This window comes from Lissotriton vulgaris, chromosome 9 (assembly GCF_964263255.1).
Source record: "Lissotriton vulgaris chromosome 9, aLisVul1.2, whole genome shotgun sequence".
NCBI classification, from domain to species: Eukaryota; Metazoa; Chordata; class Amphibia; order Caudata; family Salamandridae; genus Lissotriton; species Lissotriton vulgaris.
Window position 1 is genome coordinate 401,207,379 of NC_141697.1, and position 18,263 is coordinate 401,225,641.

Genomic DNA, 18,263 nt, shown 5'->3' on the forward strand with positions numbered 1-18,263 from the left:
AGGTTTCCTCTCTGCCATGGATTTCATGGCAGTGAAATTCATAAAATGATTGGCTGAACCAAGGCAGTCCCACCAAGAATATTGCAGCCTCCGGACCACCCCACCACTGTAGAAATCAAAAATCCACTTCTCAGGGGTTCCACTGATACTTAGTCCTTTTAAACTCACAAAGAACTTGACACAGAAGCTGGAATATAAAGTATTAACCTCAAATGAGTGAGACTACGTCACACAGAAGCCTTAGCAACTGAATGAGGCAGTCTGTTAGAATGGTCTTACTTCACGTGTTATATTCTCTTTACCCTGCCCCAGGCATGTAAGGGAGTTGTACCAATTACATTCCTAAACAAATGGAAAATCTGGAGGGTCAGCAGGTGAGTAGCCTTTGGGGTTTTAGCAGGATATCGGCAAAACATTATAATTTCATAGTTCACAAAGGTTAATCTGATTTAGATGGTACTGCAGGGCATGGCATGATTACATGTACAGTATCCCAACCCAAAAGTTAATCATTAAGAATGTCCCAAATTCAACCTCCAAAAGCCGGACAAACCTATAATTGAAAGCATAACCCATGTAATGAAGAAACATAAAAAGAAACAGTAGCAGATGATGGACAAGATAAGGCATGATCAAGGAAACTAAAAGTTAACGATGTCCTGAACGTTGATTGGCAATCTCAGACAAAGATCGATCAGGGAAATTGGCTTTGCGAGGTCAGTTTCAGGTGAAGAGGTCAGTTTCTTACAGTTCATTTCAGAGTCAAAAAGATACCTTAGTTAATGTATACATGAACTAAGAAGGCCAGGCCACTTTATTCGCCAGGCTACCTTCACAGGCCTACGTGAGGGCAACACAAAATGGTGGCACAGAACAAAATGGAGTCAGACTCGATAATTACAGAACCTCACCACCGCCAGGGATGGGTGGTTCCCTGCTAGTGTCGCTGGTCCCATGGCAGTGTGAGATCACGTCGTAATGGGGCAGTCGGACCACTGGTGCGGCAGTGGCTGGATCGTAACCGATGTGCCACCATGAGTCTGGCGGTCCTCGGACCACCAGGCTCGTAATTAACCCCTTAGTCATTGGGGATAGTTGACACCAATTCTGTACGACACATATTTCACCCTTCTTATCTGAATATATTCATCTTACCCAGACATACAGACAATATGCATTAAATCTTATATAGCACTGAATTATTTACCACAGTATTCTTTGATATTTTTAGAAGTACATGAGTTGGACGAATGCCTTGTTTTCAGTCTTCTGGTGGCTTTGAGCTCTACGTGCGTTTTGGCATAAGCGCCGTCATCAGGAAAGCCACGTACATCAAATAATAAGTAGGAACCTGTAATTACACATTTCATTAGTGGGAGCACTAAACACAGCTAAGTGATCAACCTACATGACTTAAAAGAAGCGGGTTGTGACCAGTGACCAGACACCATAGCTAGATCAAGCCAAAGCTAAACACCCATGCAAAAAGTATCCCTTTTACTGTAAAAAAAACCCAAATGTATGAATAATATCAGTTGTAGATCATACCAACACCAGATACTCCAAACCAAAATAGTGAGATACTGAAAATAAAGATGCACACAATACAGTACAGGAATACACTACAGGTATGAATGAAGATGTATTGAACCAGAAATCATGGATCGTATCACTGGAGATTGTAAGTAAATAATAATGAGCCCGGTAACTACACAGTGGGGCTCTGCTGTTAAACCTGTGCAACTTGTATCCAGGAAGATAATGCATAAGCTACTTGCAATGTAATCCTGGCAGCATAATACATCTCCCAGTGAAGTATGGCAAAGTGAGATGTGAGCCCTACTGTGGATGTGAATGTCATCCCAGAGATCTAGAGAAACCAAGGAGTATAGGGGTAAACCTGTCAGGTTACACGTCCTGAATGAAGACCATCGTATAACTATGCATTAAAATCTAACAAAGGCATATCCTCATATGCAGGTGCTAATAGGAATACGTGGAGATGTAAAATTAACGTGTGTACCCTGGGGGAATTGTGGCTCTGTCAGTGAGGGCAAGCATTATACGAGCCCCTGGATTGCAGCTAGTGTGCCGTAGGTGTAGCGAGACCAGGTAGTATGGAATATAACCATTCAAATACTGCGTCCAGATAGAAAAAAGGTAGGATCTTATGTTAGTGCAATATATTCAGTGCTATCTCTTGAGGTCGTAACCACAATACAAATACTGGTTATTAAAAGTGAGCTTGTTATGCCACATGGGACCGGTGCCTCGAAATAATCTATGAGGGCTTGCACAGCATGGGCCTCTAAATCGGCGGCCGGGTGCAGACAATTACCTGAATCAGGCTGTGCGTTAACTTCTGATCATACTGTGAATAACACTAGCAGCCATGTTGCTGTTATGCTGTTATGTGTCTGACCAATCACTAGGAAGTAACCCATAAACAATTAAGACTACTGTTAAGTGGGATAACTAACACTATTTTGTTGGCCAATGTAATGCAGGTAAAATGGTGACACTTCCTCATTTTCTTTACCATTTACATGCCATACTGTCAAACGTTTTTAAGTAACTGTATAAACATTTCTAGTGAGTTATCTCCAGTATTGTTTGATCTTATAAAAAAGCCTGCAGCACATTTCCTGCCCTGTATCTGGGTCTACTTTCCCACATTCAAAATTAATTTACTGGACTGATAAGGAGAATTTTTTATTTAACCTAATTTGAATTGCAATATGTTAATGCCAGCAGATTTCAATCATAAAAAAAGAAACTAGTTCATGTTATCAATGTCTTCCTCCTATTTTTAGGGAGCATCCAACAAAGAGTGGTTGCACAGGGCAAGGTATCAGAAAGACTGTCTGCCATTCCCCCTTTCACAAGACTGATATGTGGAATTGCAAAATATTTGTTCATGTTGAAATTGAAAAGATAAAAACCTCCATCCCCATTAACCCACGCTCTGGCTACTCACTCCAGAAGAAATATTTGCTAACTATCCATTTACTTCTCTATCACAATGGTCACTTCTCATTTTCAGAAATAAATTCTATACACAAACCTTTTGGCTTCAAACAAAAATGCTGAAAGGCCACCTAATTAGGGATATGAACCATATCAATAACCCAGTGCAAGACGTCCCTCTACAAACAAAGATTCTTTTAAATCCCTAAAACAAAAAGATCAAGCAAGCTAGTGTCCAATTGCCACGCATGCTTTTATGACTTAGACTAGTCAAGCCCTTCTGATCACCCAGTTATAAGCTCCAGAAGAATCCCTGCCCCCTTACTCTCAATCAAAAAATGGTATTGCCTCTGCGACCGATGGAACTGCTATCTAATCAAATGTGTGCACCCTTCTAACTCTTCTAACTCCCAATAACTTGCCAGTCCCCTTTAACAACATTGGACATCCAATTGTCATTGACCAGCTCCACTCATTAACCAGGAAAATCTCCCAAATGTTTGGCTGATTTTGATCATTCCTGCAAAACAAATGTAAATGCTTCCCGTTCCAGAGTGCTAAGTTGTGAAGTTCTCTCATAAATTTCTCCTACGGGGTTCCTGAAGTCTCCATACTCTCAATGCCTCCAATGTTCAACATAGGTACTGTTAGCAACCTCCAAGAAACTGCCTATGAGTATTGACTATATGCAATCCCTAGGCAATATCCTAGGAGACTCACTAGGAGGATTTCGTAATTACACAGACAACATCTTCTTTAGTTCGATTGCTGCAGCAGTGTCTCTAATTATCTCTTGCTAATATCTGCTGTAATCAACTCATTTGAATATGGATGAATAGAAACTTGCTACGATTATATATCACCAAAAAGAATTCCTGAAGTTAAACCAAATCAAAACTGAGTAACCTAGGCCACAAAATCCTCATCTCTTAAAGGCCAAATGCTTCGAAATTGATTTTGATCCTCCATTTTCATTTTGCACTTTAATATATAAAAAAAAAACATTAAACTCCTTATCAAACTACATTCCTGAATGCATGAAGAAGCTGAAGATTCTGTTTCAAGGGTCAACATCAAGTCACTAAAACAGGCGAATACATTAAATCTCTTCAGAACGCACCCACCTGATACATTTCAAAAGCTTAAAGAGCAAGTGAAACTGAGGAGTTCTACTAGCTACCAGTTATAGACCACTGCAAATTTAAAGTTCTGGTCCTCACTAAACTTTGCCCACAACATTGAGCTAAAAACTTCAAGCTTTACCAAGTTCATGAATATGGAAAGTGAACACACGCTGCATTAGTCGATCTTAGGGTTCTGTTGTAGGAGTTTAGTTGCTGAGTTTATTTGCTAAGAATTCTGGCATTTGCTGTCACAGAACTTTGTGAATGATGGCAAGGGCTTTCAACTGGATTCTTTTACAATCACGTAGCCAATGGAGAAGTTTCAAAGTGTTAGAAATCATACACCAATTTTTAAAACTAGCCAATAGACACGCAGCAAGATTTTTGATGATCTGCATACTGTTCACCACTGCCGAGGGCCCTTCAAAAACGGCATTATTACGCGAAAAAAGGGTTTTATTGGAGTTTTGCATTTATAAATAACAAAGCAACAAAATAGTCGCATAATGCTAAGTTACGTCAATACAGGCAAATAGAAAAGATACCAAGACATAAAATATTCCTAAAAGGTTGGTTAGCAGCAAGTTTAGAAAGTGGCAGATCGAACACGGAGTATTGGAGTTGAGAAGGTAAGCAGTTGCGGCCGGCATGACTCGTGGCTGGGGGGCTGGGGTCGCGTGGGGATGGGGTCACAGGGGAGGGGTGTTAATTTAACATTTAAAAAAATGTAAAACATACCTCCTGCGGTTCAGTCCTGTGTTGCATAGTCCTCACAGAAATCAGCCGCAGGCAACCTCCATCCCCTCCCCTAAGCCAATCACAATGCTGCAATAGCAGCGTAGTGATTGGCTGGGACACCGACTGCACAGGCGTCTTTTGGGAGGCTGCTTTCTCCATGTATCGATTCAGAAAAGGGGGTGGTGATGAACAGAGTGTCTGAATTAAGCAGACCACTCTTACCCAGTCCAAAGATCAGGGCTTGATCCATCACCGTTATTTATCTCACTGCATCATCCCAGCTCAGAACCTGGCTATATGCAAATCAGTCTGTCCCTGGCCCAGTGCATCATGGGAACAGGGCAGACTAAACTACCAAGCCAATTCTTCACCAGAAAGGAGACAAGCTACCGGGGACCGGTTTCTGGCATTTCAGCCGTCTTCGGCCCGGCTTGCTTGAATCCTGATGATGCAGTGAGAAAGGGACTCATGTCTGAGTATACCCTGCCACACCTATAGTGGCCAAAATCGATTCAGAAAAGGGGGTGGTGATGAACAGAGTGTCTGAATTAAGCAGACCACTCTTACCCAGTCCAAAGATCAGGGCTTGATCCATCACCGTTATTTATCTCACTGCATCATCCCAGCTCAGAACCTGGCTATATGCAAGTCAGTCTGTCCCTGGCCCAGTGCATCATGGGAACAGGGCAGACTAAACTACCAAGCCAATTCTTCACCAGAAAGGAGACAAGCTACCGGGGACCGGTTTGTGGCATTTCAGCCGTCTTCGGCCCGGCTTGCTTGAATCCTGATGATGCAGTGAGAAAGGGACTCATGTCTGAGTATACCCTGCCACACCTATAGTGGCCAAAATCGATTCAGAAAAGGGGGTGGTGATGAACAGAGTGTCTGAATTAAGCAGACCACTCTTACCCAGTCCAAAGATCAGGGCTTGATCCATCACCGTTATTTATCTCACTGCATCATCCCAGCTCAGAACCTGGCTATATGCAAATCAGTCTGTCCCTGGCCCAGTGCATCATGGGAACAGGGCAGACTAAACTACCAAGCCAATTCTTCACCAGAAAGGAGACAAGCTACCGGGGACCGGTTTCTGGCATTTCAGCCGTCTTCGGCCCGGCTTGCTTGAATCCTGATGATGCAGTGAGAAAGGGACTCATGTCTGAGTATACCCTGCCACACCTATAGTGGCCAAAATCGATTCAGAAAAGGGGGTGGTGATGAACAGAGTGTCTGAATTAAGCAGACCACTCTTACCCAGTCCAAAGATCAGGGCTTGATCCATCACCGTTATTTATCTCACTGCATCATCCCAGCTCAGAACCTGGCTATATGCAAATCAGTCTGTCCCTGGCCCAGTGCATCATGGGAACAGGGCAGACTAAACTACCAAGCCAATTCTTCACCAGAAAGGAGACAAGCTACCGGGGACCGGTTTCTGGCATTTCAGCCGTCTTCGGCCCGGCTTGCTTGAATCCTGATGATGCAGTGAGAAAGGGACTCATGTCTGAGTATACCCTGCCACACCTATAGTGGCCAAAATCGATTCAGAAAAGGGGGTGGTGATGAACAGAGTGTCTGAATTAAGCAGACCACTCTTACCCAGTCCAAAGATCAGGGCTTGATCTATCACCGTTATTTATCTCACTGCATCATCCCAGCTCAGAACCTGGCTATATGCAAATCAGTCTGTCCCTGGCCCAGTGCATCATGGGAACAGGGCAGACTAAACTACCAAGCCAATTCTTCACCAGAAAGGAGACAAGCTACCGGGGACCGGTTTCTGGCATTTCAGCCGTCTTCGGCCCGGCTTGCTTGAATCCTGATGATGCAGTGAGAAAGGGACTCATGTCTGAGTATACCCTGCCACACCTATAGTGGCCAAAATCAATTCAGAAAAGGGGGTGGTGATGAACAGAGTGTCTGAATTAAGCAGACCACTCTTACCCAGTCCAAAGATCAGGGCTTGATCCATCACCGTTATTTATCTCACTGCATCATCCCAGCTCAGAACCTGGCTATATGCAAATCAGTCTGTCCCTGGCCCAGTGCATCATGGGAACAGGGCAGACTAAACTACCAAGCCAATTCTTCACCAGAAAGGAGACAAGCTACCGGGGACCGGTTTCTGGCATTTCAGCCGTCTTCGGCCCGGCTTGCTTGAATCCTGATGATGCAGTGAGAAAGGGACTCATGTCTGAGTATACCCTGCCACACCTCTAGTGGCCAAAATCGATTCAGAAAAGGGGGTGGTGATGAACAGAGTGTCTGAATTAAGCAGACCACTCTTACCCAGTCCAAAGATCAGGGCTTGATCCATCACCGTTATTTATCTCACTGCATCATCCCAGCTCAGAACCTGGCTATATGCAAATCAGTCTGTCCCTGGCCCAGTGCATCATGGGCCAGAAACCAGTCCCCGGGAGCTTGTTTCCTTCCCAGTGTAAGAATTGGCTTTTGTAGTTTGGTTTGCCCTGTTCCCATCATGCACTGGGACAGGAACAGACTAATTTGCATACAGCCAGGTTCTGAAACTGGGATGGTGCAGTGAGCTAAAAAACGGTGTTGGATCTAGCCCTGATCTCTTGACTGGGTGAGAGCTTTCTGCTTAATTCAGAGACTCTGTCCCTCACCACCCCTTGTTGTAAATATTTTTGTCCACCCTAAGCGTGGAAGGGTATTCTCAGATGTGAGACCCTTGCTCATTGCACCATCAGGATTCAAGCAAACCGGGCCGAAGACGGCTGTAATGCCAGAAACCGGTCCCCGGGAGCTTGTTTCCTTCCCAGTGTAAGAATTGGCTTTTGTAGTTTGGTTTGCCCTGTTCCCATCATGCACTGGGACAGGAACAGACTAATTTGCATACAGCCAGGTTCTGAAACTGGGATGGTGCAGTGAGCTAAAAAACGGTGTTGGATCTAGCCCTGATCTCTTGACTGGGTGAGAGCTTTCTGCTTAATTCAGAGACTCTGTCCCTCACCACCCCTTGTTGTAAATATTTTTGTCCACCCTAAGCGTGGAAGGGTATTCTCAGATGTGAGACCCTTGCTCATTGCACCATCAGGATTCAAGCAAACCGGGCCGAAGACGGCTGTAATGCCAGAAACCGGTCCCCGGGAGCTTGTTTCCTTCCCAGTGTAAGAATTGGCTTTTGTAGTTTGGTTTGCCCTGTTCCCATCATGCACTGGGACAGGAACAGACTAATTTGCATACAGCCAGGTTCTGAAACTGGGATGGTGCAGTGAGCTAAAAAACGGTGTTGGATCTAGCCCTGATCTCTTGACTGGGTGAGAGCTTTCTGCTTAATTCAGAGACTCTGTCCCTCACCACCCCTTGTTGTAAATATGCTTTCTCCATGTAGGCTGCCTACATGGAGAAAAGGGAGAGTGTGCATGACTGGTTTGGTTGGCCCTGGAGCTGACCAAACAATCAGCGCCCACAACATTGGACTAGCCACTCCTCCCCTGGACTTGTGCGGACCCGCCTCCCCCATCCAAACCCTTCTTCTTCTTTCTAACAGTGCGAGAAGCAGAAACATAAAATGAGATTCATACCATTTTGGGGTGATGCTCCTCCGCCAAATGGAGGAGCAGCCCCTGAAGGTAAGGTAGAATTGTATGTTTCATGGGCTGTGAAGCTGTGCGATCAAGGGCAAAGGGAGGTAGGGAGGTGCTGCAACCGGGGGTAAATTGGGACTAAGGGATAGTAGGCGAAATAGAGCCTCAACATGAGAGCGTCAGGTCAGTGGGGTCATGAAGGGCGATCATCTGTAGTTGTAAAATGTACAAACTGTGACAGCATCGTATCCTGTTTTGGAGAGCCGTGCCCTCAGCAGTTACTCATTTACACACTGCCCCTACTGTCATGCTCCCAAGGGTGGGGGTGTAGGGGTCTTCCATTGCAATGTTTGTGTTCTCTTGGCCAGCAGCAGGACTAGGGGCCAGATGTAGGAGGCCATTTACTGACCGGTAACTGCCGATTTCGGCAGTTACCGACCGGTAAATGGGTATTTGTGATGTAGGTGGCCAATTTTACCGATTCGGTAAATTTACCGAATCGGTAAAAGACAGAATCGGTATTTTTACCGATTCGGTAACTGCCAGATGTAGGTGGGACTCTTCTGAGTCCCAAAGGCCTTACAGATTCGGTATTTTACCACCCAATCCAATTGGGTGGTAAAATACCGAATCCAGGTGTGCATGCACATGTGTGCATGCACACCTATCCCATGTGACAGACAGACATGCCCTTAGGGCATGTCTGTGCGCCACATGGCACACATGCCTGTATTTGGGGTGCTAAAGCGTGTCAAAGTGACACCCCCTGCACCCTTGCAGGATTCGATTCAGTAATGCCCATTGATTCCTATGGGCTTCAAGGCCCGTAGGAATCAATGGGCATTACCGAATCGGTATTTACCGATTCGGTAAATACCGATTTTTACAGATTCGGTAATTCTGTTACCGAATTTACCTAAATCTCCCTCCTTCAATTTTACCGATTCATAAATACCGAATCGGTAAAATTCAGTATTTATGAGTCAGTAAAATATACTTACCTACATCTGGCCCTAGGTAAGGAAAATGTGTGTGGGTGTGGGTGACTGTCATTTTCTGAACTTCAAGATACCGAGAGCACAAGCGTCTAAGTTTGTTTATCGGTTGGTTCACTGACCTCGCGGAGTGTGGTACGTATACCTCGCCAATAAGTAAATTGGGTGGGGCTGGACTACAGCATGTGTTAGAGACCCGCGCCATCCAACTTGCTGTGGTGACAAAGTAAACTTGCAGTGGAGAAATGTCAGCTAAGTTGTGCTGGGGTCAGATATGCTCAGTGTAGAACTTGGAATTGTATAATTTTTAACCCAGTATTTCTCGAGACGTGTGGAGAAACATCAGTGCCTGAGTACATTCTGCTGTTCTCCACCCTCCCAATTTCATCCTCCCATCAGGTGCAAAAAGGGCTCAGTGAGTTGCCAGTGTGACTGCAAATCGCATTGGTTGGTTGGTTGAAAGCTTTATTTCGATATGCAGAGATATCTTAAAAGCATTACATTCATATAAAACTGCAAATCGATAATACAAATATGTCAAAGTTTAAAAAGAATAAAAAATACCTTTTATACATACAATAAGTTAATTAAAAAGTAGATTAAATTGAGATAGACAATCTATTACAGCGAATCAAACATGTCCATTTAAAAAATTTAGAAATACTACAAACTATGGGAGGGGAAGTGTCGGTTAGCAGAATACGTAGCGCCGTTGCCTGCAGGCGCGTCCCCAAACGTCTGAATAGGGGTTTAAGCCAATATCTCCTTGGACGAATGTAATCCGGGCACTCAAAGAGAATATGTGCCACCGTCTCACGCCTTGTGGAGCAGAGGGCACAAAAAGGCGATAGCTGGACAGGCGATTTCCATCTTGAAAGTAGGTCCCCTATCGGGAGAGTGCCTACTCTAAACTTAAAGTAAAGAGCCCTATCAACTGGCATGGTGATCAAATCCAGGTAAGGTTCGTAGGCTACCACGTCCTTAATTCTTAGAAATACCGCAGTCGAGTTGCAGTGGCGTGGATTGCCGACAAGTTGGCAGGAGACCCAGTCCCAATACAGTTTTTTGAGGACAGCCTTGGGTGGAGCAGATTCTGTAAACCAACAGTCCCCCAAACCCAGCTCCCCCAGGAGGTTTTTAGTATCCCTCAACCACTTGATCTTGTGCCAGCCCCCCATTCCCATCACCTCGGCCAACCCATCAGCATAAGATTTTAACTCTGGGACCCTCCACAGGTGAGCCCATAGACGCAATGGCCGGAGACGGGCCTGGTCCTTAATCAACTTGCAGCCCACATCCAAGAGCACTGGAACTGTGGGGGTGCTCGATGGGAGAGCTAGTAGGTCTTTCAAGAATTTGCTCTCAGACTTGGATAGGGACTCCACATTACAATGGCCCCACAGCTCTGCCCCGTAAAGTGCTGATGTGACTCCTCTTGCTTTACAAATGTCAATTACAGGTGCCACAAAGTGTTTCGGTGAGGCTCGATACTCCCTTAACAATGCACCCCCTACCCTTTTATGGCTAAGAACCATCTTGTTAATGTGAGAAGTCCAGGTCATTGCGCCTTGATGCCCCTTGGGGCTAAGTTTTGCGCGGTATAAAAACGCTATTCATTCATTCATTCATAGTGTCACTCAGGCGTATTCCCAGATAGTCAAATTCGGATACTCACCCAAGAGCGACTGAGCTCAAAACTGGAGGGCGGCCTAATTTCCGTGGTGGATGCATTATCAAATATTTTGTTTTGTCCATGTTGATAACCAGCCCCTTTGTCAAACAAAAATCCTGAAAACGGGTCAAGAGCTTCTGGAGGCTCTGGGGGGTCTTGGCAATGAGGAGGGTGTCGTCTGCGAACAGCAATGTGGGGATCCGTACACCCCCCAGGGAGGGTGCATCCGCTGGTTCTTGAAGCAGGTTCTCTACCACGCTGTTAATGTACAGGGAAAATAGGGTGGGAGCTAGCACGCAACCCTGTCGGACACCCCTGCAGACCGGGATCCTATCAGTCTTTTCCCCATTCTGTCCCCAGCGCACCTGAGCATAATTGTCAGTTTGGAGTTTGATCAGGAGTGACAGAATGTAGGGGGTAGACCAAGGCCCTGCAGAACCCTCCAGAGTTCCTTCCTGGGAACCAGATCAAAGGCAGTCTTAAGGTCAATGAAGGCCAAATAAAGACTGCCTTTGCCCAGCTCCACCACCTTCCAGTTCAGAAGCATTAGTCTACAAACCTGCTCAATGGTACCCGTTCCTGAGCGGAATCCTGCCTGGAAGTCAGATAGGACCTGGTTTTCATCCGCCCAATGGAGGATCCTCCCTAAAATCGCCTTCCCTGCCACCTTTTGCGTCGAGTCAATCAGGCTTATCGGCCTATAATTCCCTGGATTGTCCCGACACCCCTTTTTAAAAATGGGGACGACCTCCGCCCCCTTCCAAGATTCTGGAACAGGTCCCCCCTCCAGGATGGCATTCAGAAGGGCGGCGACCAACTTAGCCCATTCAGTCGGATAGGCTCAGAGTAAGTCCCCTGGGAGACCATCAGGGCCGGCTGCTTTTAGGGGTGCCACGGACTTTATTACATTATCTACCTCCCGCACGGTAAATAAATCGAGGGGACTATACCCTACCGAAATGGGAATGGAGACTGGCTCATTCAGAGGCCCTTCTACTGGAGAGTATAAGGCCCCAAAATGGTTGATCCAAGTCTGGGATGGAATAGTACAAGTCCTCAGTGTATCGTCGGGTCTGGTCCTAGAGCCCACCAAGTTCCAGAAACCCCTGGCATCCTTCCCTTGGCTGGCAACCATAAGGTCCGCCCAGAACTTTTCCTCCCATTCTTTTTTAGCTATTTGTAAACTCTGGGAGTAGAGCTTCCTGGCCTCCCTAGTCCTAGTTTGGGATTTTGACTTGACTGCCTCCACCAGCATTTTCTTCCTCACCCTGCATGTATGGGTATACCAACCTTGTCTTCTCAATGGCCTATTCTTATCCTCCTTATGCCCGGTTGATACAATAAACAATTTGCTTAAGGCCATAGTCAGGTCACAGAACTTACCGGATGCCTCCACTGGCCCAACCTCAGAAGTGGTCAAATTGAGTAGGGCTACAGCCAGAAGTTGTGTTATAGCTGCAATCTTCTCTGCGGAGAGGGTGAGCTTTGCCCACTTCAGCCGCCTGCCACAATGTGAGACAGATGTTTCCCCAGAACTGGCAGCGGTACAGGGCAAAGAACCCCCTATTCTCTCTGACCACCAAGGGAGCATAGTAAGGGAGAGCAGGTTGTGCTCGCTCTCAACGGACGGTATGATTACCATGTCCATCACCGAGCTCCATAGACCCACATCTAGCAAGATGCAGTCAATTCTTGATGTATGGTTGGGCCTATTATATGTGTGGGCTCCCGCCTTATCCAAGGGTGACCTCCCGTTGAGGGCCCTCAGGTCAAACTCCATATTAAGGGAATTAATCTGGAGTATCACTTCAGTCCACCTCTTAATGGGGGTTAGCTCTAAAGCCGGGATCCCCTTGCTATGGTCATCCTCCTCCTGATCCAAGATGTTGTCCGAGCCCAAGGGCTCGGATGTACAATTCAAATCACCAGCGACCAGGGTGCATGATTTATATGGGGATGACCGTAACAGGCCCTCCAAGAGAGCAATTGTGGGCGACTGGCTACCACCCTTGGTGCCCCGGGCATAGATGTTATAGATATTCAAGATGGGACGGCCCCGGGCATCTTTTAAGGTGACATTGAGCAGATCAGGGCAGTTAGTCTGATGCTCCTCTACCCTACAGTTTAAAGAGGTAGCCACCCAGATAAGGAGGCCACCGGACGGGACTCCCCTCCCTCATTCTGAATAGACGGCCGGGATGGAGTAGGAAGAATACCCCGCCTTGTGGGTGGGCTCCCTACTCCATGTCTCCTGGAAGATACAGATGGAATACTCTTCCACAAGTGCATTCCAGTCTGGCAGTCCCAGCTTTCTGACAATTCCAGCCACGTTCCAGCTGAAAACCCTAAAAACTGGATCCGTCACAGCTTGAACGTGACCGGGCACAACATCGTTGTCGATAGCAACCCCGACCGGGACGACTAATCTACTGCCCTCACCATTGTTGTCCTGCCCCCATCAGATTCCCAACTGGCCATTGGTACTATATAGTTTTCTATTGGGGAGGGCAAGCTAGTCACCATTTCGGTAGGATAGGTAAGCCCTCCCAGTTTATGTTCCCCCGACTGTTGCCCACTGACATCTTTGAGTCAATATCCCATTGAGCCCCAGCTCGATCCTGGCAGAGCTGCCTGAGGGTAGAACTGAGGCACCACCGGATATAGTGGACATCCACTACTGCTATAGCAAATCGCATTATAAAGCCATGTAATCAAGCGACCTCCCCCCCTTTGGTGAGTAGCACTTGTAGTACAGCTTGGAGCGGAGGCTCTTTGTTCCTGGTTAGCCATTGCATATGACAAGTATCGTGGAGTTGACTGCAGTTGAGGGACTGTCCGGCTGGGAGGTCAAAGTCTGTCTATAGATAGTCAAAGGGGAGACGGTGAACATACGAAATAAGTCACCGGCAGTGGTCAAGGAGCATTCCTGCTAACTACATAGAGCTGCGGCTGGGTGTGCACCTGGATGTCATGGTAGGATCTGAGGCATAAAGAAAGACGAGCTGTAAGAGGTTGCATTTCCTGTTTATACATATGTAAGCAACTTGTATTTGGAGCAAACACAGGGCTCTGGTACTGTCCATGGGAGTAGGATGCCTCTAGCAACAATGAGAGTAAGGGGTAGGGAATGGTGGTATGTTTCCCTGAGAATGAAATGGCATTAAAATATCTTGTAATCTCCGTTTAAAACAGAGATTGGTCTATAAGAACCACATGCCATTGATGGCTTCCCAGGTTTTAATATTACAGTGATAGAGGCATTGCCCCATGACACCGGAGGTGGCGCCCCGTACATAAGAATCTGGTTAAACAGGGTTGTCAAAAAGGGGGCAAGCTCCTGCTCCAATGATCTATAAATTTCTGCTGGCAGGCGATCTGGGCCAGATGCCTTTCCTTTCTTAGCATTCTGGAGAGCTCTCCTCACTTCATCTTCTGAAATTTCGGTCTCTAGCTTCTCACTCTGGCTTGCGGATAGACATGGGAGGGAAATTTTACCAAGCCAATCCCTAATGGTAACAGGATCTAATATTTTGTCCTCCCGATATATGGCTTGGAAGTATTCTTTGAAAGCTGCTCTAATATCAGCATCCACAGTTAAGGGGAGGTCAATAATTTTAATCAGGTCAATGTTGTTAAGTGCCTGATCCGTTTTTGCTTTCCATGCCAGTAATTTTCCGGCACCATCCCCATACTGGAAATGTGCCAGCTTACTGGCCTCCCATCTTTCTTGTAATCTCAGGTTGAGAGTTGAGGCTAATTGACCCTTTAAGGAGAGTAATCTCTCACGCAAAGATATCAAGACATCATCCGAGGAACTAGCCTTGGAATCAATCTCAAGCTGGACCATGGCTATATTCGCCTCCACAGAGGCGACGGCCTCTCTATTACAAGTTATTCTCATCCATACTTGCAAATAGATTAGCCGTAGTTGCACTCTTCATTTTACATCCGGATCAGAAGGGGTTCGTCAAGGGGCGTCAACTATTCCAATTGACACACGACTTAATAGGAGCTATAGATCTGGCACTTCTGAAATCTCTTCCAGTCACGGCTCTAACGTTGGATGCCACCAAGGCCTTAAACAGGGTCAACTGGTTGTACCTGTCGGAGGCCTTGGCAAAGTTCAACATGGGAGGTAGATTCCGTTGTGCTATCGAGCTTTTATACAGGAATCCTAAGGCCAGTGTTCTGGTAAATGGGGTATTATCTGACCCTATTGACATTTCTAGGGGAACTCGGCAGGGCTGCCCTCTCCTCCCACTTCTTTTTTGATTTATATGCTGAACCATTTGCCCAGAGTCTGAGGGATAGTGTTGACATCAAAGGGTTCACATGCGGGGGTTGGGAGATAAAGGTGGCCCTATATGCGGACGATATCCTCATCTTTATGTCCGCACTTCACCTGGCACTTCCTGCAATATTCAAACTGGCATCGGAGTTTGGGGAGATGTCCGGATACGAGATCAACACATTAAAAACTGAGATGATGAACTGGAACATTGATCAGAGCTCCTTTACTGCAGGCATTCGGCTGGGTAAGGAGATGAGGTACCTAGGCCTTGATGTTGTTGGTGATATAGAACAGATTGCTACCAAAAATTTCTCGAAAGTAGCTAAAGAATGTCGCAAGTTTGTCCAGAATTGGTCCCATCTCCCGCTGTCTCTGTTAGGTAGAATTAATCTTGTTAAGATGTCTATTCTACCGTAGATTACTTTCTTATTTAATATTATTCCTTTATACTTTGAACCTCTTCCTATTAAAAAATTACAGGCTGACATTAATAATTTCATTTGGAATAATCACCTCATGAGAATTTCTTGGAAGAAAATCAGGAGACGCAGAGATAAGGGTGGGCTGGTAGCCCCGGACCTGCAGATCTATGCTTGGGCTTTCCAGCTATCTTATGCCAGGATTTTATTAAAGAATCCATCAGATCAAGGAGTTGGTTCTATTTTCACTACTTTATTGGAGGCAGAGGGGGTGAGCCTGTCAGGTTTTCTTTTTAAATTTGGAGATCCTATGTTTTTTTTTAAAGTCAAACTGAAAGTTTTACGGGGTATGTCAAGAATTTGGGCCCAGTTAACAAAAGGTATCAAAATAGGGTACTATGGTAGTAGAACGCCTCTGTGGGGTCTTCCCGAATGTCCGGCGTGGTTGGGAGATACACTGGCTCAATGTATTAGAGATGCTGGACTTCTGGTATGGGGAGAATTATTTGATGATGGCACTCTGCTACCATGGGACTGTTTAAGAAACAAAATTGGCCCAAACTTTTCCAGATTTAAATATACGCAAATATCAAGTTGGTCCAGTGCATATAAAGCTTCACCATCTCGAGGAACTATGTTTCCACTGGGTAGACATAGTAACCTTATCAATCTTCTAGTTGACAAATCTCCCACTAAGAAGGAGATTTCATTTTGGTATAAACTAATCCTGGAAGAACTGGATGGTGAATTCTCGCTTCCGGAAAAGCTTTGGTTACCGCATTTAACTACCCCCAACCTGCAAGACCTTTGGATTACATCATGCGGTATGATGTGGGACATTGTCAAACCAGCATGGCTATGTAGAAACCATATCTTCACCATCCATCGAGCTTATTATTCGCCCGAACGACTTTCCAAATTTAATCAGGGAAATAGGGTGACTTGTGCGAGATGTGGGTTGTTAGCCGCAGCGGACATACATATGTTTTTCGAGTGTCCTCATCTTTCTTTGTTCTGGGAAGACATAAGTAGGACCCTTTCAATATCACTTGGTATTAGCATTGTTCCAGACCTCACCTCTGTAATCTTTGGCATCGTGGACAGTGTTCCGGCAGAGGCAAGGAAGTTGATTTTCTACACTATCCTGCTTGCTAGGAGAGAGATTTGTAAGAAGTGGAAAGACTCTCTTCCTCCCTCAGATAATGATTGGTACACTTCTGTACTACAGGTGTCCAGGTTAGACTTGGCTAGAGCTGGGAACAGCGACAAAATATCATTCTGGTATCTTCTGAGGTGGGACCATTGACAGCCTGGGTTTTTTTTTCCCCAGGTCCAATGATTAAGCCATCAACCCTATTGCTGGGCATAGCCGGACACTAATGCTATCTTAGCATTTTTCTTGGCTGCACACCTGGGATCTCTATATGGTTTTCTGTGTTTGCAAACCTGGTTTATACACTATTGCTGTGGGATGAAGACACCGTTCCATTTTTATACTCCCCACCAGTCGACAGAATTGAGCCAGCATGGTGTTTGTATATCAGCAAGTTGCACAATCAGAACCTAGGTGGCATATGAGGATAATAAAAAATAAAAAAAAGAGAATGAAATGGCATAGCCACCTAGTCACCAACTGTAATTGTGTCACTAGAAAATAGGCTTCAAGTGAAGGGGCACCCAGCCTGCCCTCTCCGTAGGTAATTGCAGCTATCTCAGGGCTATCCGGTGGCGAACATACCCTCAAATATGCTCCATCAGCCAAGTTTTGAGGTCTTGAAAGACAGTAAGTGGAGGAAAAACTGGAAGGTTGGAAAAGTAATAAGTGGTCAGGGTAGGATCACCATCTTCTGAAGTGCAACGCTCGCAGTCTTTCCAGGTGGAAGTTTTGTCAAAAAGAAACTAACATTATCTTTAAGGACAACATGGGAAATTAATTGCTGTCAAAGAAGTCAGTTGGAGAATGGTTTAACCAGATTCCCAGGTATCTGACTGCAGAGTTTTGCCAAGTAAGGGTGTTACCACCTAAAGTGATCACTTGTGGGGCCAGGTTATTGTGAAGTGGTTAACTGCAGTATATGTTCCAGTTGATGATTAAGCCGGACAGCCTAGCGAATGACTGCAGCACACTCTGGATGCTGGTAAGGTCTGCTCGGGTATCTCGGATGAACAGGAGCGAGACTGTATGTATCCTGTCCACAAGGGGGATACTCCAATGCATGCCATTCTGGCGAAGCTGAATAGCCAGAAGCACCATGGTCATCACGAAGAGCAAAGGTGAAAGAGGGCACACCTGCTGAGTACCGAGGTCAACTGAAAAATCCCCTGAGATGTGCAGGCCCACCTGGACCAGTGAAAGGGAAGGAACTTTGTATACAAGCATTGCGTGTAGGCTACACGGCGATTTCCGATGCTCAGAACCTAAAAAAGGCATTTCCAATCCAGGGAGTCAACCGGCGTCTCCAGGTTGAGAAAAAAGGCACACAGCAAATGGACATCGATC